Source organism: Mustela putorius, unplaced genomic scaffold, assembly GCF_011764305.1.
Source record: "Mustela putorius furo isolate JIRA1106 unplaced genomic scaffold, ASM1176430v1.1 tig00004039_pilon_pilon_pilon, whole genome shotgun sequence".
NCBI lineage: Eukaryota > Metazoa > Chordata > Mammalia > Carnivora > Mustelidae > Mustela > Mustela putorius.
In genome coordinates this window covers 1,943,994-1,971,625 of record NW_025422174.1, presented here as the reverse complement: position 1 = coordinate 1,971,625, position 27,632 = coordinate 1,943,994, and the positions used below count along the sequence as shown (strand labels likewise).

The 27,632-nt window shown below is 51.4% G+C and overlaps 1 protein-coding gene across 5 annotated transcripts in view; it reads right to left on the bottom strand.

Annotated features, from left to right (window-relative positions):
• GSG1L (GSG1 like) overlaps positions 1–27,632 on the bottom strand; it is a 189,703-nt gene that overhangs the window by 71,548 nt on the left and 90,523 nt on the right. The gene's annotated exons all lie outside the window — the stretch shown is intronic.

Below are 27,632 nucleotides of genomic sequence, written 5' to 3'. Positions count from 1 at the left end.
GACACATCCTGGCTCCACTTTCGGGGACATGATTCCTATCCAGTCCATCGGAGCTTCAGGACCCCCCTGACTCTAGTCATTGGTTCCGGAATGAACCTCTCTATAACCTCTCTTCTTCGCCTACAAAACAAGGATAATAATAACACCTATTTCATAGTGTTGTCGTGCTGTGAGGATTCCATTAGACAGCAACGTGAAGAGCTTGTTCTTAGCATCTAGTGACAGCTCAATTTGTGCGATATTATTGTTGTTGTGTGGGAGGAACACGTCCCCACCGTGCCCCAGGAAATGGAGCCCCGGGGGCGCTTGAGTGAGGTCAAGGGTCAAGCAAGAGAAATGCAATTGTGGGAGCAGATAAGATTTCTGAGAAAAAGGATGGGTGAAGAAAATGTAACACATCCGGGGACTTCCTTTCCAAGCCACACGAATCACTGTTAGAATAAGGCTCGAGCTTTAGAGAAGGGACTAGGGACCAGGCCTGACCAGCCAGAGACGGACGTATGACCCAAGTCAGTTCAATGAGAGTCAGTCGCCGGACTTTCACTGGAACTACTGGCAAAAAAATTTCCTTTCTTTCTACTAGGTTTGAGCCTGGGACGGGGTAAGAATGCAGCTGACAGAGTCGCCAAAGGGCAAGGGATTTCCTAAATGCAGAGCCAGTGCCAAGGAAGGCAGCGCTGTGGGCGGGGGAGATAGTGTCCCATGATGTCGTTTGAGCCCCTGGATCCAGCCGTGCCTGAAGCTCCCAGTCATTTGTTCTTTCTATCACATGAACCATTTAAGTCCTTGTCTTTGCCTAAGCCGGTCTGAGGTGGAATTCCTATCCCTTAGAACAAAGAGTCTCTTCTCCAAACCTGTCAAACATGTCCCTCCTACCTCTCTGCCTTTATAAAATTGCTCCTTCTACTGGGAACGTACTAGGGACATCTAATATATACTATTTAGTGAATGAAGGCAATGGACAGAAATTTCTTAGTCCTTATCTGCTCCCTGATGAAGAATCCAGATTCTGAAACACCCACTATCATTCCTAGCACAACAGGCTTTCAGAGCTGTGGAGAAATTCTTTCTATTTTTTTTTTTTTTTTTGGCTACAAAAATATCACATCTCCTGGGCAATCCCTTGGATTTCTGTAAGAGAATAATGTGCTCTTGGCAGCCTGGCTGTTGTTGAAACACCCCCTGGCAAGGCACACTTATAGCCTCTGAGGCCCCTCTCTGGCCCAAGGCCCACCAAGGCAGGGAGGAAGGCAGGAGACGCGGGGCGAGCTGAGCCACACCAGGAGGGCGGCAGCGCCCACGGAGGCCTGGCCTCCCTCCCAGCAGCCTTGGCCCCTAGCTGCCGTTGCCCTGGTGGCAAGTGGAGGCCGCCCCTCACCACTGTGCTGCTTCCTGACTCAGCACCTCCCCCAGAAAGTCCCTATTCCCCAGCCCCGGGGGGTGGTGCTCTTGCCCCTGCCCACATGGGCTGCGGGCCGGGCCTCCATCCCTCCCCCCGCCCCCTCCCCTCACAGCGGCATGCAGCTCTGCTCTTACAGATGCGCTGAGAGTTGGGATGGGGTGTCAGAGGCCGAGATGCCCAGAAAATCAGTAAGTTCGCTGTGGGGAAACAGGCACCCGTCTCTCTGATGCCTGGTTAGGCTTACTCAGGGTTCTTATTCTCTCCAGATTGATTTCCCTGTCCTGCCCCCCCCCCCCCCAATTCCCTTACCGCTCTCCGCTGGGGCATTTCCTTTGTACAAGACTGACATGTAAATCCTCATCTCAGAGTCTGCTTCTAAAGGAGGCTGACCTTGGGCACCAGCATTCACCTGTTAACCTCCCCACGCCCATACGACCTAAGTGAGGCGGCACCCGCTTTACAGAGGAACAAATTCTGATCAGAGGGACTAAGCAACGATACTGCACAGCTAGGAAGCGGTACCGCCTGGGTTCGAACCCAGGCTTCTCTGACTCCAGGAGCCACACTGAAATCACATCATTCTCCACCCTGAGGTGGGTCAGAGGGGCCCCGCCTGGGTTGGAGGGCACAGGGCTCCCTGGCCACAGCTCTCATCTCCACGGTCTCTGGCATTCTAGATAATTCCTGAACCAGGATTCCCGCAAGAGGGTGGCCACCCAGTGGGATGGGGGAAGGGTAGACTCCAGTCCTCCCCGATCCCAGCAGATGTCGGGGTGAGGAGGGTGAGGGGTAGGAGGTCACAAGGAAGAGCAGACAGGTCTTGAGGACGCCGGAAGCCAGGCTGTGGAAGGTGCGCTTGACCCATGAGGCTTAGGCAGTGAGGTCCTCAGGGTCTTAGCAAGGGAAGGCCCCCCGGCAGGAGGCTCTGGAAGGCTGCACGGGTGGGGCGAGCGGCTGCAGGTGGGCTGCCCCAGCAACGGCAGGAGGGGAACTTCCGAGGCAGGGGCTTGGGGGGACTCTGACCATGAAGATGGTGACAAAGGAACACGGAGGAGACCAGAGTGGGGCCACGTGCCCTGCTGGGGCAACTGAGGCAGACGGTGAACGTTCTTCATGGAGAATGAGGTGATGCTCAGGCAAAAAGACAACGAGGGTCCACAGGAGTTGCAGGACCTCCAAAGGGCTGTCCGGGACGTAGCCGGAGCCCGGGCAGAAAGGTGCGGGCATTGGCGAGACGTGGGCGCTCACGACGTCTCGGAGCAAAGGGTGGGAGACAGATCCACAGGAACATCGGTACTCGGGGAGGGCGGCGGGGGCCAAGACTGGGAAGACCACTGGGTGGGTGACCCACCCGCGTCTGTGCACACTGCCCCCTGCTGGCACATGGATTCCTTGCACCCCTGTGCACACCCCTACCTTCACCCACATTCAGGGCAGGCTGGACTCCACCCCCCCCCCAGCAGCAGCCCCCCACCAGCACCCGATGTGAACTGCTCAGTACCCCAAGTGGGTAACACTGGGCCGGTCGGGGGGGGGCATCCACATATCTGGGCTGCCCACCAGGGAACCGTGTCTCCCCACAACACGAAATTGTCTGAGTCAAAAAGTGAAGAAGCTACTCAGTTCTCTGTTATTTTTAAAATTCTTACCACCTCAATCAAAAGAGTCCCTCTTTGGTGCTAATGGGTCCTTAACACCTTTCTACCACCTGTCAATTGTTTCAAGTCCGGGAAAGGGCTCAGGATCTCCAGCAGCTCCTAGGCAGACTTGAAGGGCATTTAGACAATTTCCTTCGGGGCTGGCGAGTCTGCATCAGCCCCGTCGTCTCCTGCTCTTCCCACCGCTCTCGGCTCCTCTCCGACCTGCTCTGTGCCCCAGGGGCCCTGACTCCTAGGACTGTACCCCCCAGGCCGCCCCACCCTCTGGATGAACCATGAAGGGCACCAGCTAGAAATGCGGGGTGGGGTGGGGAGGAAAGTCAGTGTTTCTCTGCCCTGCTCCCTGTCTTGTTCCCCTTCTCTGGCAGAGACTTCATTTTCTTACTTTGACCACAGCTCCCGAGGGTTGTGGGAGCCAAGCCGCTGCGGCTTGGCTGTTCCCACCCTTTTTCCTGCCCGCCCAAGGCTGGTAACGGCTCCCCTCTGCTGCCAGCCTTCGGGGCCCTCAAATTCTCTTAGCCCTTCCCATTCCTCTATAAGGACTTTTTCATCAAAGCGCCTTCATTGGGAGCATTTGGGGGATTCTGTTTCCTGCTGGGACCCTCCCCAGCACGTCGTGGTTTTTGGCAAGGGATCCAATTAGAGCAGCGATCCGAGCCAGTGGTCTCAGTGTGGGCCCCAACCCGCAGCCGCACGTGGGAAGAAGTGATGCTAATTCTTGGGCCCCGGGACCCATCTGTGTTGTAACGAGCTCTCCCGGCGATGCTGACGAGCTCAAACACGAGCACCACTGATCAAAAGCTCCCTTTTTAGCGTAGGTATAAGAAAGTGAGTCAACTTCGGGGGCGCCTGGACCGCTCCGTCAGCTAAGCATCCATCTCTGGATTTCCACTCAGGCCATGAGCTCAGCGTCCTGGGAGGGAGCCCCGGGGCGGACTCCGTGCCGGGCTTGGAGTCGGCTTGAGATCCTCCCTCTCCCTCGGCCCTCCGTTCCTGCCCCTCCCACCCCGTTTAAAAAAAAAAAAAAGTGAGTCAACCTCAGAAATTGAGTCCATGCTAGATGGGGGATGGGGGATGCTGGCACCTGGCAAACACAGAGAAGCAGGAACTTGAATAAGGAAACTTCGGGAATCACCGTATAGGGCATGGCTGCCCATCCTTCGTGTTACCGAGGCACGCACGTGTGAATGAAGGACACCCCTGGCCTGGATGACAGGGTCTTGCCTTGGTGATGCCCAGAAAGTCTCCGTAATCCCTGGGATGATTGTTTCGCCTCTCTGAAACTTGGCATGAATGCCTCGATTTGCAGCTGAGAAGTGGTGACCTCCCGGGGCACGAGAAATGAAATGGCTTCTCATCAGGTACGGGGCGGTGGGGTGACAGCTGATCCTGTTAGCCGCACTTCTTGCCTTTTTAAAAAACAGCTTCACGACACCAACTCTGACCCTCCATGGATGGAACTGATGGGTTTGCAGGAATAATTTCCCTCCCGTCCCCAGTCCCTCCCGAGCCAAGACGGTTCCCAGGGCCAGTGTAGCCGAGTGGGAGATCACTGGGTGGGAACCAGGTCTCGGATGTATGACCTTGGCCGGGGACCTTCTCCTTCTATCCCTTGGTTTCCTTGTTTGAGAAATGGGCATAATAGATTTGTCCTGAGCGTTTGATGAGACAATATCTATAAATCACACCAGCCTGACACTTGGGAAGTATTCGAGAAAGCTCCATGTTACTGTTACTTCCTAATGAGTATGATTATGAGCAATTAGAATAATTATAAGTGGCCGTGGGGCACAGGTATGAAGAGCACAGAGCTGGGCCAGGTCACCTCGGTGGATGCCCGGCTCTGCCAGGCACGAGCTGGGAGATGGAGCAAGCGATGTGCTCCCAATGGATATGTTTTCTCGCTTGGAAACTGGGGCTAGATATCATACCCACTTTGCGGGCGGTGTGAGGACACAGCGAGTTAATTGATGAGCAACATGCTTAGGGCAGTGCCTGGTGGACAGCAGGTTAGTTATATAAGCATGAACGGTTACTATTATTGTTTATGTTGTTATTCCCATGGGACATGGCCAAGGGGTGGGCAGCCTGGCCAAGTCCTTCTCAGCCTCTGGACAAATAAAACCCATCTGGGGTGCAGAGGGGGACTGTTGCAAAATCTGGTGAAATCCCAAGGCAGGGCGGCATTTCAGGATAAAACATTTCCCCCCTCCCCCAAATCCATCAGTTGAATATGTCAAATCAATAAATCGTGGTGCTGTGGCTGCTCTGGCTGTGGGCTCAGAGACACGCCCCCTGAAACCCAGCATGTTAAATCATGTAAATGACGTGGGCCAGGACCTCCGGGGCTGCAAATGGCTTCATGACAGCTGCTATTTGCGCAAAGTCAATACTGAGAGAACTCAGGGACCTGCAGGGAGGGGCTCCGGGGCCCCCTCAGCCCTGAGCCCTCCAACTGCAGATGAGACGTTAGCCCAGAGAGGAGTAGGATGTGCCCACCTCCCGAAACCGACTGAAGGTAGATTGGGGTGGGGGCGGCCGTCCACCGCCCAGGCTGCTTAATATTGCAAGGCTGGGGAGCAGGGTAGCCCTCTGAGAGGCACAGGGATTGAGGTGGGGACAGGTGGAGGGGAGGAGCCGCATCAAGGCGGGTGGCTGGTGGTCGCACCACGCGTCAGCAGCCCTGAGTTCCAGCTGACGCTGCGGGACCTCTGCAAGGTCCCTGAGCCTCTGTGGGCCTCAGTTTCCCTCCCAGTAAAACAAGCGGGTTCTCAAAGAAGCTGCCAACAGGCCGAATCCTGCCCACAAAAATGTCTTGTTTGGCCCACACAGTATTTTAAAAATATCTGAATTCATTATCAACATTTAAAAATAGGAGACTTCACATGCAATTTGATCCAGGTTTCTGGATTCGTGTGCAAAACGGGTGCACGCACAATTCGGGACCCTCGTCCCCGTAGGATGATGATTGTGGGGCCCAGCGGGGGCTGCTCCCCTCAAACACAGCACGTACTTCTGGGTCACTACAGACCCTGCATGGTCCCCTTCACCCTTGCATGGCCCGTCTGACTCTCGTGAGTCCGTGAATCAACAGCCCCCTGTTATGAAGATGGCAAAAGCGATTTCTATCCCTGACTCTCCACGGCAAAGTACACTTTAAGCCCTCGCTGATGCCTCCATGTAGGAGCGAGACACCCGGCAAGCCCTCAGTCGTCAAGCTTGCTCAGGGACAGGGAAGGTTCCAGCAAATACCACACCGCCACCCCCCCCCCAACCCAGGAGGGTGCCAACTTGCGAAAAAGAGTTAGATTAAAAGGAAAGACAATTCAGCTCTAAAAATATGCCCACATTGAGATAATGGAGCCAGAACACGGATCTAAGAGCTCTTCCGGAGGGTCCGCCTGCCCACCCCGGCCCCACGACCTTTGGGAGAAGGCCCAAGAAGGCTGGTGAGTTGCCAGTGTCATGGCGCCGGGAATCTTCTTGCACTGAGTCAGACAGAACCTTTTAGGCTTGGACCAGAGGTCCCGGTGGCGAGCCTCGGTGGCCGCTCTTGTAGGATGTGCCAAAACGTCGGGTAACAGAGGGCTTGGGATGAGAATGCCATTCAAATGCCAACCAGCGTGAAGTTCAGGAAGCAAGGAGCCTGGGCGTGACTGTTCGCCACACCGCGATCTTTTCTAGAGTCCTTCTCTAGAGCCTCTCAACTCAAAGCGGGTCTGCACACCACCAGCAGCTGTAGCCCCCGGGGGAGCCTGTGAGAAATGCAGATCCTCAGTCCCCACCCAGACCTACTGACTCAAGGTCTGCATTTTCACCAGGTCCGCAGCTGATCCAGACGTATGGTCAAGTGTGAGGAACACTGCTCTAGCCGACAAAGTTCAAATGCTGATTCCCTTGACACGTGGGTCCTGAGCAGCCCTGCACACCTCCAACCCTCAGTACGGCTGCTTGCTGAGCATTCCACGCCCTCCCGAGCCTCAGGCTTGGCCTCAGGCCCTGAAGTGTTGTCCTCTCTGGGGTCGTCAAAGATCTCCACATCCTCGATTCCAAAACATGCAAGTATATTACCTTACACAGCAGAAGGGACTTCGCAGATGTGATCATGATCTTGAGATGGGGACGTCGTCCTGGATTATTTAGATGGGCCCCATGTAATCACGAACATTCTTAAAAGAGGGAGGCCAGAGGGCCAGAGGCAGGAGCAGAAGATGGGACAGCAGAAGCAGAGGTTGGAGTGATACGGGGTTAGACACGAGCCAAGGAAAGCGAGCAGCCTCCGGAGGCTGGAAAAGGTGAGGGAAGGGTTCTCATCTGGAGCCTTCAGAAAGGAACACACGCCTTAGCCTCCTAAGGCTCATTTCGGAACTCTGACCCCTAGAACTATAAGATAATAAATCCATGCCATTTTAACTCGGTGGGTTTGTGTTAATGTGTTACAGCAGCCATGAGAATCTAATATACCTTCTTTCTTCAGAGAAGGTCACCTCCTCCAAGAAGCCTCACCCCGGCCCCTCACTGCAGCCCCCAGACTGACCTCAGCAAAGAAGGCAGCCTCTCCACCCTTTCCAGCAGATCCTGTCCTCAGGTGGAGCGAGCCTGGACTTGGGGACAAAGAGGTCTGAATTTGAACTTGGATCTCTATCCAAACCTCTCTGAGCCTCAATGTCTTTGGCCATATAATAAAATCAATGCTATGAAACTTACACGTCTTCTGGACAAGTTAAATGAGATCATGGCTGCAAACATTGCCCCCCCCAACCACCCACCCCCGGTCTGGCTCCTGGCACATCACAAGTCCTCAGCAAACGTTGGTGTAGCAAGTTGACACTCCAGGACCGCAGAAATGAGTCCTTCTCCTCCGAGCTCACACGTGGACAAACCAGTCGATCACCGGAACGGGATCTGACAAGGCCTTATGGCCCCCAGAGTTCTGCAAGGCTCTAGTCCCCAACAATTTAGAAATGACTCTAGCAGACATGCCCTTTAGAAACTGCTCTGTTGGAATCCGGGACCAGTCACTGAGCATTTGAGATGTGTCATGGTGACCTTGGCCGTCAGCGTCAGACTGCAATGAGTTTTCTTCCTCTTTAGAGTCCAGAAGTGGGTCTTGGAAATAAACTCGGACCCACACAGGCTGGGGCCTGGGGAGCGTAGCGGGAAAAGCTGAGAAGACTGAGATTGAGTTCTGGTCCCCAACCCCACACTGCCCCCTACCCCCACCATCGTCTTGACCAAGTGCTCTCACCTCTCTGGGCCTCTCTTTCTCCCCAGATGGGGCTGCTGTGCAGGCAAAGGAAATAGAATAGGGGAGGTCAGAGGCTGTGAACTGGCCCCAAGACGAGTTTCTGAAATTTGTTGTTGTTGTTCTGTTTTCTGGGTTTTTCCTTGCCTCTCTTTCTCTGTCTGTCAGCCTCTCCGTGTGTGCGTCTCTCTCTTCCTCTCTTGGTATATGTGGTATTTTTAAAATTTTGAACCAGATGCCAACATTTAAAAATGGGAAAACCGCATGAGAATCTAGATTCTTGCGGAAGCCTGGCAGGCCAGGGCCTCGCCGCCACATGAAGACATTGGCTAGAGCCGAGCGGTGGCTACTCCCGCAGGCGGGGCACGCCGTCTGCACTTGGCCACACTCCCCACCCTTCCCTATAGGATCCTGCCTTGGAGTGGAAGACACCCCCGAGGGGGAGCAGAGTCTTTTACAGTGGAGCTGGGAGGAAGTAGCGAGATGGAAAAAAGAAGCCAAGAAGTAGGCAGTCAGGGGACAGCAATGGTCAGGGCTCAGGGAAGATGTCTGCCTTCTGCCCAGGAAGACACTCTATCCGAGGGACCTCCCAGATACCCACGGGTTCCTACTCCAGCTGCCAGGCGGGGAAGAATAGTACCCTCTAGAACCTCTGCGAGCATAAAGCAGGACTGGGAGGGAGGAAAGAAGAGAAAGGCTTGCCCGCCGTGAAGTGATGATGTGCCCAGTGCTGAAGTCATGGCCCGGGAATCAGACATCGGCAAACCCCAGCTCTGCTACGGACTTGCTGTATGGCCTCGAGCCTCAGTTTCCCCACCTACCCCTTGTGAGAATTAAAGAAGCCCATCAAGAGGCATAACCAAGGCTTAGCTCATGGTGGGACCCAATGAATGCTAGCTGTCCCCATTCAACAGATGAGAACACGGAGGCTTGGAAAGCAGCAGAAGAAACTCATCCGTCCCAAGCCTGACAAAGCCAGGCTCAGCAGGTGGTAGGGAGATGCTGTCATCTGGATTATCCAGATTCAGGATCTGCTCAGGACCCCAAGACTAGCCATGCTCTAGCCCTCTGCGCTTTGCCTCCCTGTGGCCCCCTGCTGAATCTGTGGTCCCCTATGGCCTCAGTGGCATCTGATCTGTCATCCCTGACCCTGATCTTTAGAACAAGTGTCCCGTCTCCCTTACCTCACCTGAAAGAGCAGTCCCTGAAGCACACCTAGTTCCCAAACCCAGACTCCGTGTCAGATATTATGGGGGATACAGAGGGGAACAGGACTTGGATCTAGCCCTCCGGGAACCCCAAATTTAATAATGACCACGTTATAAACCGTCATCCAGGGAGAGCCAAGCGCTGTGCTGGGTCCTTGGAAAGAGAAACTCATCTCATCCTACAAGACCCTATGACCTGAGTGCTATTGTTAAGTCCAGGTTATGGAGGGGAAACTGAGGCACAATGTTGTTCACTGCCCAGCCCAGCGTCACAGCTGGTAGGCGGCAAAGCTGGGATTCAGAGCGCAGCCAGCCCAGCTCCCCCTCCATGACGAGCCTGGCTGGAACCCTACATTCCAGTGGAAGAAGGGCATGTCCTGATGCGTTCACCCCCCCCCCCACCTCACACACACACCAGGTGGCCTGGCTGGTTCCTTCCAACAAGCATTCAAGATAGGGGCTACATATACGGACAGAGAAACACAGAGGAGGAAAGTAATCTGCCCCAGGTCCCACGCATTGGCAAGAGGAGTCAGGAGTGGCGTCCAGCTCGGCCCGAGTGCCCCCCCAACCCACCCCCAGCCCTCTGCAAGGGTTCCACACCTTTTCTGGGCCACATACCTTTATGACATCTGAGGAAACCTAAGGACTCTTTCACGGAATCATGTTTCCAAATGCATAAAACAAACATACATAGAATTGCAAAGGAAACTAATTACATTGAAATGGAGTCATCAAGACTTTTTTAAAAAGTCGATGTATAATAATAACCTACATGCTTCTTTATTAATGCATAAATAACAAGTTCTAAGAGCTCCCAGGGTTTCAAAGCAGCAAGAAAGGGACATGGTATTTTTGAGATCCGCACAAACCCTGTAATGTGTCATGAGAACTCTGATTCTGATGGGCGACAAAGTCCCAGGTAGGGCTAGGAGGGAAATGCGACCGCCAATTAGAGGCTATGAGAGCAGAGGTGTAATATTTTGCTACCCACACTCTTGGATCCCCGGAGTTCTGCCTGCTGAACCTTCGGGAATTTCCAGGTTAATAAATCTCTGCTTAAAGCAGCCTTTCTCCAATATGCAAGTGATGGTGAAAAAACACGTTCCCAGACTGCCCCCCCCCACCACCCCCCGCCCCAGGGAAGCCAATGCCACAAATGCGAGCAGAGGCTGGGGTCCACATTTTGAACAAGCGTCCCTGGTCGCTGAGATGCAGGAATCTTGTAAAAATGTAAATGCCCTTAATATATGCTGAAGTCAGGAATTGTAATACCTCCGGCTTTGTTCTTCTTTTTCAAGGTGGCTTTGGCTATTTGGGGGTCTTTGGCGGTCCCATACAGATTTTAGGACTGTGTGTTCCAGTTCTGGGGAAAATACGGGTGGTATGTTGAGAGGGATGGCGTGAAGTCTGTAGATGGCTTTGGGCCGCATGGACCTTCTCACGGTACGGATTTCTCCAGGTCACGCGCGTGAAAGATCTTTGCCTTTGGGTCCTCTTCGATCTCTCTCTTCAGTGTTGTAGAGTTTTCAGAGGGCCAGTCTTTCACTTCTTCCGTGAAGTTTGTTCCTGGGTATCTTATTCTATTTTTTTTTTAATTTTGTTCTTTGTAGTGCAATTGTAAATGGGCGTGTTTCCATCATTTCTCTTTCAGCTATTTCATTATTAGTGTATAGAAACGCAACAGATTTCCGTATATGGATTTTGTATTCTGTAGCTTAACTGAATTTATCAGTTCTAGTAGTTTTTTTCGTGGCGTCTTTAAGATTTCCTGTACTGCATATCACACCATCTGCAAATAGTGAAAATTTTATTTCTTCCTTACCAGTGTGGATGCCTTTTATTTCTTTTTCTTGTCTGATTGCTGTGGCGAGGACTTCGGGACTATGTTGAATAAGTCTCTCCCTTGCTGATCTCTTTGGAGATCTCCTACTGCATTTGAAATGAAACCCAGCTCCCCACCTGGCTTTCAAGGTCCCCGCAGGTTGTCAAACCACTGCACACCCTTGGATGTCCCCTCACCCACCACACTCAAGCTACCTCAGGGCCTTTGCACTTGCTGTGCCCTCTGTCCAGAATGCTCATCCAAGTAGCTACCACCCCCCAAACACATGTCACTTTCTACCCTTTGCCCTGCTTTATTTTTCATTCTTTAGAATGGTGTTATCTCTTGGTTTACTTGTGTGTGGTCTGCTCCCCTTCCATAATGAGAGCCCCACATGGGCAGAGGTTTTATCTACTGTGTTCAGCGCTATCTTTGAGAGCAGTGTCTGGCATGGCACAGGAGGTGCTTGGTACATATTTGTTAAATGAACGAGTGAAGAAATGACACAAGCAAAGAGGAAGAAGAGGTGGCCAGACTCCTTCAGCAGCAAAGCTAAGAGAAGCGAGTAATCCAAGAAGGAGGAGCCGTTGTTGTGAATGTCACCCGAAGGTCAAGTAAAATGAGGATGGGGATGAGAAAAGGCCACAGGCTTTGGAGATCTGGACCTTTCTGTGTGTGGAGAGGGAGGCAGATTCCTTCAGCGGCCGATGCCAAGGGGAACGGGACTTGGGGGCTGGGATAGGAGTGGGTAATGAGGCAGGCAGTGTAGACCCCACGGACTTTGGTGGTGGGAACTGGTAGACCTGGGGAGGTTTGCACCAAGGAGGGAGAAGGCGAGGGCAGCCAACCTGGGGCTGGTCATCTGGCTTTACTCCAAGACTCATTAATTCAGTTTCAGTGGAGAGGGACAAGAGCAGGGCTCTGGAGCCAGCCAGAGTGGATTCAAACCTCACTTCCTCCCTTACTAGCTCTGTGATCTGGGGCAAGTTATGGAAATCTTGCTGGGCCTCAGTTTCCTCATCCACAAAATGGAATGCCACCAACTCCCACATCAAGGGTTACAGTGTGGACTCAGGGGCCTATGAGGACACAGGGCCTCACTATGGCTCAGTGACAGCTCTGTACCAGGCTCAGAGGGCCACCACGGAAGGCCACTGTTGGGAGCCAGCCTGGGCCAGGCTTGAGAGTCTTGGGAGTTTCTGAAGAAGAGTCCAGGGAAGGCAAAGCAAACCAAGAGCAGGACTCCACAAGCGTGGCTGGGCCACCGATGTCACGTGTGAAGGCCAGAACTGGACAGAGGAGACCCCTTCACCCCAAGAGCAGTGAGAGCAGGGGAAGCCTCCTGCAGGGGAGTGGTCAGATCTGGGTGTCCCCACGCTCGTGCTGGCCATCACCCAGAGAGAGAGCAGGGAGGAACAAGCCTGGAGTCCCCAGCTGGGACCCCTGACGGCAATGGGAGAATCTGTGGCCACGTTAGCAATAGACGGTTCAGACCTGAGGGGACCCCAGGTCATACTAGTCTAACAAGGGTCCCACGAAGACAAGCACCTATGGTGGCCCAAACTACCACTCCATCCCGCTGATGGCCACAGATGGAACCTTCTCACCGTGCCAGGTGGACGGAACTTGAGCTGTAAGTCTCCTTCGCAGGGGCTGTGGAGGGACAGCGGCCTCAAGTTCGGAACGAGCTCCCGAAAGACTGACTCTTGTGGAGCAGGCCCGGAGTCTGGGACTCAGACAGACTGCAGCCTCCACCCCCCATGCCCCCATATTTGGACGTCCTGACCACAGGAGGGCCCCAGCCAAGACAGAGACCCTCTGTGGTCCTCCAGGAAGCCGCTTTGATTGTCCATACCAACCGGCTCAGCATCGACTCGGGTCAGCGGCCGCCTGTGCCACGGCCTTCAACCCCCCCTCCTCCTGACCCCGTATCTTGCCCTCCCGCCCCTTGTTGGCTCCCTCGCTGTTTTTGCACGAGTCATTCCCCTGCCTAAAACACTCTCCCACCACATCTCCCCACCTCCTCTAAGTTTTGCTCAAATGTCATTCCTTAGTTACGTCTTCCTCGATTCCACTATGTCAAATTGTCAACACCCCTCCCAGCATTCCCTAGCCATTTCCCCTTTTTACTTTTTTCCCCCCTAACATCTATCACCATACAGCAGCCAAAAGGATCGTTCTAGAATACAAACCAAATCTCCTTCCTTTAAGCTCTTCAACGCTCCAGTGCTTTCCCGTCACACTCAAGTTCCTTCCAGGACCGGAGGCGATCTGCACCTCCCCCCTCAACACACACCTGTCCAGCCTTTTCCATCCACAAACATGCAAAACTCATTCCTACCTCAGGGCCTTTGCACATGCTTTTTCCACCTTTGCCAAGAACATGGGTATGAGAAATCTCTTAACGTTCCTCCCCTAAGTGAAGGCACAGTCCTGATAATAAATAAGAACTAACACTCCGCTTCCATGTCAGGAAGATAAGATCTGGGGGTAGCTGCAGCCATTTCCAGGATAAATCCGGGTTCCTGGAGCAACCTGCTTCCAGGATAAAGGAAGAGGCTCAGCTTGGCTCTAGCCAACTAGTGGAGTACATGTCCAAAGTTGCCAATCTTCCAACTTTTCAAAAGGAGCCAGAAATCCTGACTTCTATGTGAAATGTCTGCATTTTGAAAATATCAGCAATGCATTCTAATGTTTTCAAACATCGTGTGACTCAACTACGTACACAGCTGAGCAGTGGCAGGGCCCTAGGATGCCAGTCCCCAGCCCTTCCCAGAACTCAGAACCCAGTCATAGCTGAGTTCACCGCATTTCATTTTCTCGGATGGCAAAAATTCATCCCAGAGAAGGCACGAGAATCGAACAAGGTCACCTAGCTCTGCATTCAGTGGACTCCGACCCAGGGCTTCTGATTCTTCACCACAGACCCGTATCTCCTACTGTACACCAGGCTGGACCCCGCAGATGGGAAAATGCTATGCGAGCCCATGTCAGCCTCTTCAAGGCATGTTCAGAATAAGGGGGTGGGGGGATGTGTGTGGGCAGAACCCTTTTTAGGGCTTATCCCCAAGGGTGTGTGGAGGGCTTTCCCAGGATGGGCTTCTTTGATCTGAGCAGGGTGTTCTTGGCAGGGAGGAAACTGATGTCTGATGCCCCCCAGTCTCCCTTGCACTCAGAATCTCTATTACGCCGGGAGCCAGACAACCTATTATCTCTTGCCACTCCCCTCCCCCACCGCCTTGGCGGAAAGGATCCTGGTTTCATCACTCCAGCAGAAGGGTCTAAAAATATCCAGACTCACCAACTTCAGGGGTGTATTCTCTCATCTGGGAGGCTCCCACAAAGCTTTTGCCAATATAAATGGCATTTCCTTTGATATTTTTAAAGATCAGAGAATCCAGGAGAATATGCAAGCTGCATGGGCCTTTGAGATCAGAGCTCCCAAACGCCTCCCGGGTTTCAGGTTGAGGAAAAAAAGAAAGAAAGAAAGAAAGAAAACAACTTTCTTAAGGAGGCCCAGGAGGTTAGGTTTCCAGATCATTCACAAAAGAAGAAATGAATGTCGTTAACATCATATAGAAAAATAGATTCAGCCTCATCAGTAAGAACATTTAGATTCAAACATTCTTGAGACAGCACTTCAGACGGGGAATCTTGAGCAGAGATTTTTCAGCTGAGAGTGTCTGGTAGAAGGTGGCGAAGGGAAGATGGGTTTGCCCTGTAGAAACAGTGACTTCCTCTTCAACAGACGCGCCATCTCTTGTTTCCCAGGCCCCCATGCAGATGGGAAGGACAGAGTGACTTGTCCTGGCCACCCAGCTCTGAACAGAGATGTGCATCGCTTTAGAGAAAATGCACAGGAAAAGCTGGCGTGTGACCTCTCTGGCTCTCACCACCAACTGCCCCCCGCCCCCACCCCAAGCCCCATGTTGAGTTGTTGGTGTGTCCATCAGCCTGGGTGTCTGGGAGGCCAAGTTCGCTCCAGTCTCTGTACCTAGGGGTTCCCTCTGGAAGGTTCTTTCCTTCTTACCCTCACAGGGCTGGCTCTTTTTCTCCACTGGGGTCTCAACGAAAGGCCCCAATCTATCCACCAATTCAACCTTCTTCTTCCCAGACCTGACCCCCCAACACACACTCTGCCATCTTGTTTGTCTTTCTAGCAGCCTCCCCACTTTGAAATGACCATAACCTTGGCTCAGTCTCCTCCTCCGTGAAATGGGCTGTGATTCAACAGTTCCTAAGGGCCCTCCCCTCCTTGACATGACTTCTGGGAACTTGGTAGGTACGGACACCCCGTCTCCACCACCATTCCCTTCTCTGGTGCCCTGGACCAGCGCAGCATCCCTTTTGGGGATAGAACTGGCTTTTTCTTGCAGGGACCACTGTGCCAGAGACCTCAACCCTTGTACTGGGGCGGGGCAGACCACCCCTTCCCAGTTCCAGGAGGCTGTGACCCAGGCCAGGGTGATTGGGTCAGGGAGGGGCGTGGGACGCACGCCGGACCCATCAGAGCCAGTCCCGGGCCTTTACAGAAACATCTGAAAAGGAGGTGTATCTCGCAGCGACTATGTCCAGAGCCCCCGTAAGAAGGAGGCCGGCTCAGGAAGGCCCAGCTGAGAGTCGGGAGCTGCCCGTGGAGACCACTGGATCCAGCTGTGCGTGACCGAGCTCCACCCCGATCGCTGAGTTCCTGGAGCCAGCAAATTCCTCGTTTGGCTCAGGCCTGTTGGAACGAGTTTTCTGTTTCTGCAGCCAAAACAGCCTCTAGCCTCCCCTGTCCCTGTAAGCCTGGCTGTCACAGCCCCCGGAATGTTTGCTTATGGTTAGTGTCTCTCCAGAGCTCTGAGCTCCCCCAGGGCAGGGCCTCCTGCCTCTCTGCCCCTCCACGGCTGCCCACAGCCTGGTCAAGTGACCAGAGGCGACAGAAACTCCCAGCTCCAGGTCCTTAATTGGGGAGCATTTCTGTCAGTCCTGGGAGCCTCAGACTCTGTGATCTGAGCAATTAACCTTTCTGCAGAGGCCAAGGCCAATTATATCTCCAGGGGCCATCTGTGACATCTGCGAAGCCGACTGAGCGCCTCAGCCTGACTCCTTGGTTTTTATAGGACAAAAGGGGCCTCATCAGTCTCTACTATCACCCCCGCCCCCAACAGCCTTGGTCTGGGCCTGTGTCCTTTCTTGTGCTCAGAACCAGGTCCTGCCTCCTCCCCACTTCCCGCCGGGGAAGCCTCCCCAGTCGTCCACAGTGACCTCTCTCATCTGCAGCGGGACCCCTCCGCAGAGCTCCAGCCCCCCTCAATGCCCTGTGTGGCGGTTGCAGACGTGGCCCTGAGTCTTCACTCCTCCTTGTGTCTGTACCCTCTGTTCTACCCTCCGTGTGGACCTGGGGCTCAGCCATGTGACTTGCTGTGGCCAGTGGGGTGTTAGTGGTGGGACACAAGTGTGTGGCACACCCGGGCACGGCCCCTCCCTGGTACTTCTTTTATCATCATGAGGTCATGCCCAGGCAAGCCCGCAGGAGGATGGGGAACCCACAGAGCAGGGGTGGGTCCTAATCCCCCCAGCTGAAGCCAGCCTCAGTCAGCAACGCTCAGCCTTCACCTAGACAGCCGGGACCAGCAGGACGCCCGGCCAATTCTCTGCAGGAGCTTGAGCTCCCCATTCCGTCCCCACATACCTGCACAAGAAGTGGTCCATAGACAGAGATGAGGGACTCCACTTCCAATCCCCCCGCTTACACCTCGCACCTTCGCCAGTGCTCTCCCATCTGCCAGCCGGGCCTGCCCAATCTCCATTCTGGTGTGCCTGGCGAACTCCTATGCATCCTTCAATACCCAGCTTAAGTGTCTCACCCAATGCAGGCCTGCAGTAATGCCTCTTGCCATGCCTCCCCGGTGGTCAGCGGCTCAGTTCCTCCTGCCCATGCAACACAGCCTGGAGTCAGAGAGTTTGGGTCAAGTCCTGGCATTATCACAATAGCTCTGGAGAATTCGGGTGCTTTGCCTCACTGTGCTAAACCTCAGCCTCCTCGCCCCAAAACCGGGATGATGGCAGCAGCCCCTGCTTCACAGATGACCTATGGGATGGGCTGAGCACAGTGGCTGGGACACATAAGTGCACCACGCATCTGGTTTTCCTGCTGCTACAACGCTAGTATCTGCCTCCCTCCTGAGACGGGGGGGCCCTTGAAGTCAGGACCCACACCCCGCTCACTGCTATGGGCCTGCAACCCTGCCCAGAAAGGGGCACATCTAATGGAATGATGGAGAAATTCTCCCGGCACCCACCACTACCCCCTGCTCTAGATAAGCCAGCACTTCAGAGGCTCTTATGAGGGCATAGACAGTTCCATTTTATTGCTAGGACAAATCAAGGTTCAGAGAAGCGATGTAACTTGCCCATGATCACGGAGAGCAGTTAAGTGACGCACACCCTTGCTCATCCCTCTGGGTCTGGCCCGCATTTGGGACAAAGACAAATGCTGTGACATCCAAGAAAATGGTTTCTCCCGGGAAAAATAGTAAAAGCCACAGTAACACAGCAAGTATTCCAATGCTCTTGTCAATGTTAATATAAATATCATCAATATTATTACTATTATTTACTATCTTATGGGTGTTCTTCTAATCAATTGACCTGTTTCAACTGTACCATCTTTACAAAAACCTCTATGAGGAATGTGCTAAGATTATCCTCATTTTATAGTCACAGAAACTGAGGCACAGAAGGTGCTCAAGGTCACACCGCTGTTAAATATCAGAGATGGGATCGGAACAGGCTCCCTGGTGCCGGAGCCTTCTAGACCCTGAGGCAGAAGTGCTCTCATGAAGGACAGGACGCAAGCGGTTGAGACCGCCTCCCAGCATCCGTTCAGCCTGGGACTAGTGCCCTGTTCCGGGTTCAGCCTGGCCACCCCCACACGGCCTCCAGGCCTAACACCACCCCTGCCTGAGCCCCATCAGCCTGACTTCTGTGTCCTTAATGATTCCCTGTCTTCCCATAAGAGATGCCCAGACACGTACGGTGCAGGTGCACATACCTTGTCAACCTGTTCTCCCCTGTGGGAGCCTGCCTCCATCTCCCCAAACCCTCCAGCTCCCTACCTGGAGTCCTCGGACAGGGCTGGGACCCTGATGCTCTGTTTACATACGACCACCTCCCCCTGCACCTGCCAGACCCTGGCACCCGCATCAGCCTGACGGGACTTTCGGAGTTTCCTGGCGGCCCGAATCAAGCGTGCCATTTGTGCACCAAACACAGCGTGGCCTCTCCCTGGCGCAGCCCTGTCCCCTCACTCCCTCCCTTATCTTCTTTACTCCAGGCATACGGGTCTCTCTGCTGCTTGGCCATTTCAGGAACACACTGGGCATGCTCCTGCCTCTGAGCCTTTGCAGCCTCTGATCCTGATGCTTTGAACATTCCTCCCCCAGACATGCTCGTGGCTTGTTCCTCCACAGCCTTCAGATCTTGGCTCAAACGTCACCTCCTCAGTGAGCCATGTTCTGGCCACCCCGTCTGACTCCCAAACTCCCGCCTAACAGCCCCTTTCCCGCTTCCCCGTTCTCCACGCTTTACCACCACCTAGTAACCCCTTATAACTGACCACTCATTTTTGTGGGTATGTGTTTCACTCTTCAAGAATGTAAGCTCCGCGAAGACAGTGATTTCTGTTCCGTTTGCGCTCTTCTGTCCCCTAGCATCGTGACCCCTGCTAAGAACGTAGGAGGCAGTCAATATCTGCCAGATAAACAATGGTTAGCTTGTCAGCTTTGATTTCAAGCTCTAAGACCACTGACTACCTGCTGTGTGGCAGGGGGTGGGGTGGTAAGGCTGGGTCTTGGTCAGTTCCCACAAATCCTATGAGGGTCTGACAGTCACCACCACTGCCCCCAAGCTCCCAGCATGCCCGCCGTCCTGGTCCACTCCAGGGAAGACAATTGGCATTACGCCTAAAGTCTGGTTGTCACAACTCTTGACGTCACAAAACTTTGGGAGGTAAGGTAGTACACTCAATAACAATATTAAGATGAGCATTTATCCGGGTGTGAAGAGAGCAAGTATTGGTGAGACCGGGGAACAGTGGGAAAGCTCATCCCACAAGGGATACAACCACCTTGGAGAACAGTGGCTTTACCAAGCACAGCTGAACATATTCAGATCCTATGACCCAACAACCCTGATACCATTCGTGCACGTTAAAGTAATTCTTATGCCATAATATGGATTCCAGAGTGTTTAGAACACAGTTTGAAATAGAAAAAGAAAAAAAAAAAACTGGAAACAACGAAATGACTATCGACAGCCCAACAGCTAAATAAATTATGGTATATTCACACCACGGAATGTTATGCGGAACCACAAAGAAATGGATTATGTCTACACACATCAACATGGATGAATCTTAAGAACAAAATGTAAACAAGTTATAGAATAATATATATATACCGTGGTCCAGTGGATCCAAAGTTCAAAAATAAGCAAAACCATACAGTGTATTGAGAGATACAAACTTGTTGTAAAACGAGTCCCTTTGGGAAGGGTCTGGTGTTGGGGGGGACCCTGGGCTTCAAAGCTAATAGCAATGTTGCTTAAATTGGGGATCAGTAAATGGATGTTGACTGGATTTGTATTATTGACTTTTGGATTTATTTTTATAAATATTCCTTTTTCTATATTCAAATTCTGGACTGCGTCTGTTGTAATATTTAATAAAGTTATTTTTAAAGGAAAACAGTAATTAAGGTAGGCTAGAGTAGGGAATGGCACACTATGATCCAGGGGCCAAATCTGGCCCACCTCTTATTTTTATAAATAAAGTTTTATTGAAACACACCCACATCCATTTCTTCATAAATGGTCGATGGCTGCTTTCATGCAGATCAGTGCAGAGTTGAGTAATTGCAACAGAGACCATATAGCCTACAAAGTCAGTATTTACTATCATATATTTGCTATCTGGGCCTTTTTATAAAAAGTTTGCCAAACCCCAGGCTGGAGCAGTGAACCAAATGCAAGGACTGAACTTCTTTATTAAAAACAAAAACAAAAACAAAAACAAAAAACTTTTTTACTGACTTTTTAAAATGTCAAAGTAATACATGCTCATTGTGAAGAATTCAAAGAATACAGAAACATGAGAAAAGACCAATTTTCCATATAAAGTCATCACCCAGCAATAACCACTGGTAAAACTTAGGGAAATTTCCTTCCAGTTTTTTTTTTTTAATTTCCCCACGCATCTGTACCTCCCCCCGCCCCCCAAATCAGGAGCACGCTGATTATGTGATTCTGTGCCCTGCTGCATTTTCACTTAATATCATCTCAGGAGCATTTTTCTGGGTAGTTTAATTACATTCAATTTTTGCTATTATAAGTAATGATGTGATTAGTATCCTTGTACACACATTTTTGTTGACAATATGAAATATTATATAGTCATCCAAAATGAATTCTTCAAGGAATTTTAATGACATTGAGACTATCACAGCTGCATTATTTATACCAGCAAAAGAGCCTGGAAACAATATAAATTGTCTGGCTCTGGGAGAATCACTATGTGAACCTGGTACATCACTGAACATAATATTATGTAACTCCGAAGTGTGATGGTCAAGAGAAAATGCAAAAATGGCTGCCTGAGTCTCGGTTTCCTTCTCTGGTCTTTTTTCTTAAAGCAGCTGACACAGATGAGCCTGTCCCTCTGTGTCAGAGCTGTTAGTATTTAACCAACTGAGCCACCCAGGCGTCCCCAGAGCTGTTAGTATTTAAAATAATAATGTATACGTGGGAATGGATACAACCACGCGTCTTGGTCAGTCGTGCATCCTACCAGCTGCTCAGTATTTTGAAGATCACCCCTGGGTTCACTCACACTTAAGGAAAAGTAACAAGCGTCTGGAAGGCATCCGGCAAAGTGGCAGGTGGCCCTCTTCTGGCTCAGCCTCGCAGCCCTGTGATTATGGCTCCTGTGTCCTTTGCGTGGTAATCAGAGGACTGTGGTCTCGAATGGGCTTGGAGGAGAACCTACCTGCAACCAAGCAACGAGCAAACGGCTCCTGATTGCACGTGTCATGAATCCGCTACTACATAGGTACTGATTGGCGCGAAGGCCAGCTCAAGCCTGAGTGGTGGGGCAACCACTGGTGGGGACAGAGAAGCATTTCCTTCCCAGGGGAGGTGTGTGCGCACACACACACACACGCACACACGTGCACACAACTGGTTTCAAAAATAGGAAGTAGGGACAGAGGCGTAGGGCGGGGTCCGAGCCCACGGCACGTGGCCAAGGAAACCTGGTGATTTAGGGGGCGTTTGCCAGCCTTCTATTTCAGGTATGAAAGAAATATTTGAAAGCAAAGAAATCCATGAACAGCAGAAGGCCTTGTGAGGCCATAAATAAAGACTGGGCATCCAGGACAGAGTCGTGAGCAAACAAATGACAATGGAGAGTCGCCCTGGGTTCCCGGGCTCATGCGTCCAAGCAGGCCTCATTTATTCCGCTAGCGCTGATCGAACACCATGCCGGGCACTGTTGGAGGCACCCAGGACACTGCTGCGAGTGGAACAATGGGTCTGCTCTCTTGGGGAGACTGAAAATTAAGGCACTAAGAAGTAAATGAGATCTTTTCCAGATAGGGACGGGCATAGCAGAGTGGCTGAGGGAACAGAATGGACAAAGGCACAGAGGAGGGCTAGGAGGAGACTTTGTGGAAGGCAATTTAAAAGTCCAATTAAGCTAGAGTGCAGGACGCCTTCATCTGAGGCCAGGGAAAGACAGTGGAGCCAGACTGCAGGAAGTCTGGAGTGCCAGGTGAGAATCTGAACATTCCTCCCAAGGCAATGGAGAACTCTTCCCGTTTGAAGAAATGAGTATTAAACCATCTGTTTGTTGCATATTGAATATAAAATTTACACCAGTCATCTCTTAGTGGTAAGGGGCATAAAATTCAACCCAAATAGGCTTAAATAGAAAAATAATTTTATCAGCTGAAAGGTGTAAAGGCAGGTCCAGCGTCAGGTGCAGCTGGATCCAGGGTTTGGTCCTTTATCCCTTGGCTCCACCTTCCACTCTGTGGCTTAGGTCTCAGGCTCCATGCGGCAGCAAGAAAGCTGCTGGCAGCCCCAGGCAAGTGGTGTGCTGACTAGCTGGTTCCCGGAGGGGAGGTGGGGGGAAGAAAAAACCCCTGATTGTAACAAATGCTTCCACTGCGGCCAATTGGGAGCTCCCAGTGTGATGCCACTGAATGTCAAGTTGAGGAGACACATGCAGAATCAGCTCTTGAGGCTATGAGAGACAGCCTCGGCACACCTGGGCCTCGATCCCGCCACCTTCAAACCCACAGGGCACGAGGTCCTTCCAGGATTGGCAGCAGATATTTCACTATCTCCTATAACCTCTGTGCAGTCTTAGATCCATCGCTCTACCTGCTGCCGTGGCTAGAGGACAATCTGGAGGCCTGGGTCTCCTGCTCTGTCCTCAGCCCCAGAGCACATGGCTTGAGGACAGGAACGGATTGGTGCCCAAGAAAACAACCTGGACATAGTTACCAGAAGAAGGGAGGCTGGGCGGGAGGCAAAAAAGACAAGATTGCTAGGATCAACGAGAAAATGGTCATAAAAACTCTATAACATGGGAAGCCCTGTGTAAGTTCCCCAACTTGCTGGATGCTTTTATTCCAAGCTGCTACATCTGACATAAAGACCCATAAAATGTGATGTCTCCCGGGAGCATGCAGCTCTGGGATGAGTGGTGCACCACTTCCTTTTCTTTACCCGTGGCAGACATTGCTAATCGATCGTGGAACCCTCCCACTGATCCTGGGCAACGCTCACAATCCTTCCCCTCACGGCTGCCCAGGTAGGCACTGCCCAGTGAACAGAGAAGAGAGGAAAGATGAAATCTCTTTGTTATCCTTGAACGGGTCCCGTTCCATCACGAACCAGAATGGAGACAGGCCCAGAGAGCGGTCCAACAGGCCCATTTCACTGGGCAAGTTATCAGCAGAGGTTGAGAAAACCCCAGGTCTTCCAACTCTTAAACCTGATAAGAGCCAAGGTGCCTCATATGGAAGAAGGAGTCGGAAGCGAAGAAAGTTTGGGATGTCCAAAGTGGTGATGGTTTCCCATGGGTGTTCAAATAAACTGCAAATTCCCTACGACAGCCTATGGAGCTTTCCATAATCTGGCCCCTGCCTTCTTGTCTGACTTCATCTCCTACCTCTCTCCCACCATCCTGTCTTTCTGTTCCTCAAAACATGCCAAGTTCAGTCCCACACCAGGGCCTTCACAGGTCTCCTCCAGGGGCCACAAAGACATTCACCAGCAGCTCCAGGCAACCACAGCTCCAACTCATTCTGCCAGCCCAGTAGGAGAGCCCCACTTTCTCGGCAAGTACGGCAAAAACCCAGAGCCGAGTCTCATGAGCCTGCTAGAGCCCAGTGTTCACCATGATCGGCAAAAAGATGGAAAGCTCTAAGTGGCTGGCCCAGACCCTGTGCCCACCCCTGGAGAGTAGGGTCAGCCTCTTCCTGAGCACACAGACCGAGAGTGATGGAGAATTTACAGCACGGTGACAAAGGCGGTGGGGGGGACAGGCTCCACATTCCACTCTAGCTAAAAATGCAGAGTCCATACCATTTGGTTCTCACCTCGAAGGAGAAAAATGAGAGACAAGATGTTTAGATGCTTATTTATTTCCTAGGGCCAGGAACTAAGGGTACAGAGGTGAATGGACTTATCCCATCTCTCCCCGTGAAGATCCTTCTGACCCCACACCAGATGGCATTTCAGGGGGAGCTGAATTGGGGAAATGTCGAGGAATCTTGCCTGGGGTAGGGGGAAAGAAACCTCCTATGACATAAACATAATGTCCTCCTTCGAGGTATACTTGAGACCTACTGTGTTCACTGTACTGCAAGAAGCCAAACAACAAACAAACAAACAAACAAAAAACCAAAAAAACTCTCATTGTCTTATTTTAAGCTACTCTTGAGCCCACAGAGGCCGACACTCACATCCAGGCTCCTATACCATTCAGGATTAGTGGTTCTGTGATCAATTAGTGATGTCTGTTGTGGGCAAAGGAATGGGGAATGGGTGGTATGCCTGCCATGTATTTGCTGACCCTAGTCTATGGACTTTCTTGGGCTCTAGCACTGCAGCCTAAAGCCAAAAAGATCCCCACCTGGACCAGAGCTGTCAGCGCACCAGGCCGACTTAATTAAAGTGGGCAGAATAACTAAGTCATTATTTAACGAATGTAAAGAGCTTCCAGGAGTTGCTGGAAGCAGGCACCACTCCAGAGGAACTGCTGTGCATTCTGTCCTCCACCCTGGCTGCACAGCCTCTGTCTTTTATCATCTCTCCTGCTGTAAGTGTTTTCCCCGCTTGCTATCTGATCTTGCAAAATGGGAATGAGACATGTTTTGCTCAGGAAAATGCAGAGCAGCCCAAGGAGCGTGGGCCGGCCACTGGGTACAGCCACCATGCAGGGAAGCTGCTGTTCATCACCGCACGCTGCTGTCACCCTCCCAGCAGCCTGCAGGAGCCCTGTGATGGGCTGAAAGGCCCTCGGGGAACCTGTAATTAAATCCCAGAAGATTGCCAATTCTCCTGCTGGTGAGGGGAGAAAAGAGCAAGACACAGCAGGCGTGTCCAGACAGGGCTGAGAAGAGACAACCAGCCAGGGACAGAGGCAGCTCGGGCTGCAGAGGCCAAGAGCAGACAATGTGGGGAGCTGGGGGATATGTTCAGTCGCAGGGAATGAAGGGCCGATTGGAAACAGGTGATTTCTGGCCAGGCCCAGGCTGAGAAGGACTTTCACATTCTATCAAATGGAAAGAAATCAGTCCAGATCCCTATCCATTCAAATATCTATGACCCATCACTCCACCTGGTAAACAAATATTTGCTGTGACTTGAGCCTCTTTTCAAAGCATAAATCCAATTGTATCACTCCCCTGCTCTCAACTCAGGCCTGATGTTCAGCAAATATGCACCCAGACAGCCATTCTGATGGCTCAAATATTGAAATACTTTCGTATCAGTTCATACAGATAAACAGTTGCTATCCTGAAGACCACCTCTCCCCACCCACGTAACCCCCGCCCCCCCCACACTGCTCCTGCCCCTCTCTCCCAGACCTCAGGTTCCCCTCCGAGACTTGTTCCAGCACCATGGCTGGCGCCTGTTCTTCTGGTTGGTATCTGCTGGTTGTTAAAAGATTCTAAATATCACTCTTAGCACTATTTAAAGTTCCATAGCCTCTCATCTGGCGTATCCTTTTTAACTCTTGCCCCTACTAACTTTTCCAGCATCATCTCCTACAATACAACTACCATGAACCCCAACTACATGATTTCCCCACGATTCCCCCAAATGAGACACATTGTTTGGCACATTCTCCCTGCCTGGGGCTCCTCTCCCCACATCTTTCCTCCAAAACTACTACTTAGCTTTCAAAGGTTTTCTCAATTGTGCCCCAGTTCATAAAGGTGGGCTAGGAGGTCCAGCCGGGGTACTGGCTTGATAGCTTGGTACTACCCTCTGTATATCCAGATCTCTGTCTCGGTTTCTTTTCCAAGTTCCTGTTTTTGGTGATGTGTCTTAGATTGTAGTGCCCTCCTACAATGAGGACTCTGCCTTGATTGTACACGTCACCCACCCTTTTGGGCAGCAGCAAGAGATGCTGGGGAGACCGAAGCATGAAGATGTCACAGTTTCTGATAAGCTAAGCAAACCCTCTAAAGACCACCAGAAGACTACTTGCTGCCTTCCCCCGGTCCACTGTGTCCTCTAGGCAGCTGTGCTGATGAGCAGAACATAATAAACAAATTCATCAACATTTCATTTATTTACCCTTGCCATGACCATGCCCACACATATCTCCTATATCCATCAGCCATCCCTCCTGCCTTGAAAATGACTTATTTCTCTCTCCTCTGTGCTAGTCTAGTTCTTCTATCTCTCTAGTGGCCACAAGAATGTCAAAACTGCAGTTTCCCCCTCTTCATCATGCCTGTGTCTCTGAGTATCTTACTGCAAAAGATATTTGTCTGATTCCATTGATCCAATATATTCTATTTCTCAAAAAAACTACAAAATATTTCCCAATATGCATGGCTGTATAATTACACTTTTTCCGTCACATACCTGTAACCAAATACATCTTATATACTTATTACTTAACTTGAAGTTTCCCTACTTGATTACAATAGATTGGCACCTGATCAATATTACCAATCACCTCTAGGGGAAGATGTGATTCTCTGATGCTGATGCTGACCTGGATTTCCAGTCCCTGTGACCCCTCCCCATCTCTTTTCCCTTTATTCATACTGAGTTTTGCTTTCTCTCGTGATCCAAGCCTTCAGCACTGCCTGCTGGACAGTTCCCCAGTACCATTTACCCCAAGATCCAAGCCCAACAATGAACAGTACTCAATCCTACGTACCAGCATTTCTCCCAATCATAGACAGGTAGAGGTGTCTCATGCTGATGTTCATTAACCCTATGCCCCTTCATCCTCTACAACTGCCTTAACATGTCATCATGTAAGCATACTATTTGTGGGTACAGATTTGATAAATTGAACTAGTATTTAAGGGCTGGGTAAAGCCTGCTGGTGGGATAGGGACTGGACATGATCCTAAGGCCTTACTCTGCCTCCCCTGGCCAGGATCTAGCCTCTGTGTGGCACACAGCACACCACAGCCATCTCAGAACCACTTGTTGAACTACTGCTGCTGTCCCTGGGCTCCCAAGAGTTTCCATACCCCTTCCCAAAATGTGGACAACCTCCCACTCCCATGTCCTGGGCACACTCTGGCAATCCCATGCCCTATGACAAAGGGGCAGACTTCACCAGAAATCCACAGTATTTGTGGCCAAATCCGTGCCAAAAAGAACAAAGCCAGATAGTATTAAGGGAACCATTTTTTATGGACACTCAGAGGTAGTGTACCATGGTGATTAAGAACACAAACTCCAGAGCCGGGCTGTTTGTGTTCCAATCTTGTCTCCCCACATGCTAGATCTGTGACCTTGCACAAGTTCAAGGAGGCCCAGCCTCTCTGGGCTTCAGTGTCCTCAACGTAAAATGGGAATAACAATAGAATCTTCCTCAAAGGGCTTGTGAGGATTAACTCAATTTAATATGTATGAAGTGCTTAATATATAATACTTAAATATGTGATATTTATGCTTACAAAGTGCTTAAATCTGTTAAGAGCAAAATTACATATATGAAATACATATAGTGCATATATATATTCATAATGTATATGTAACTATGTGA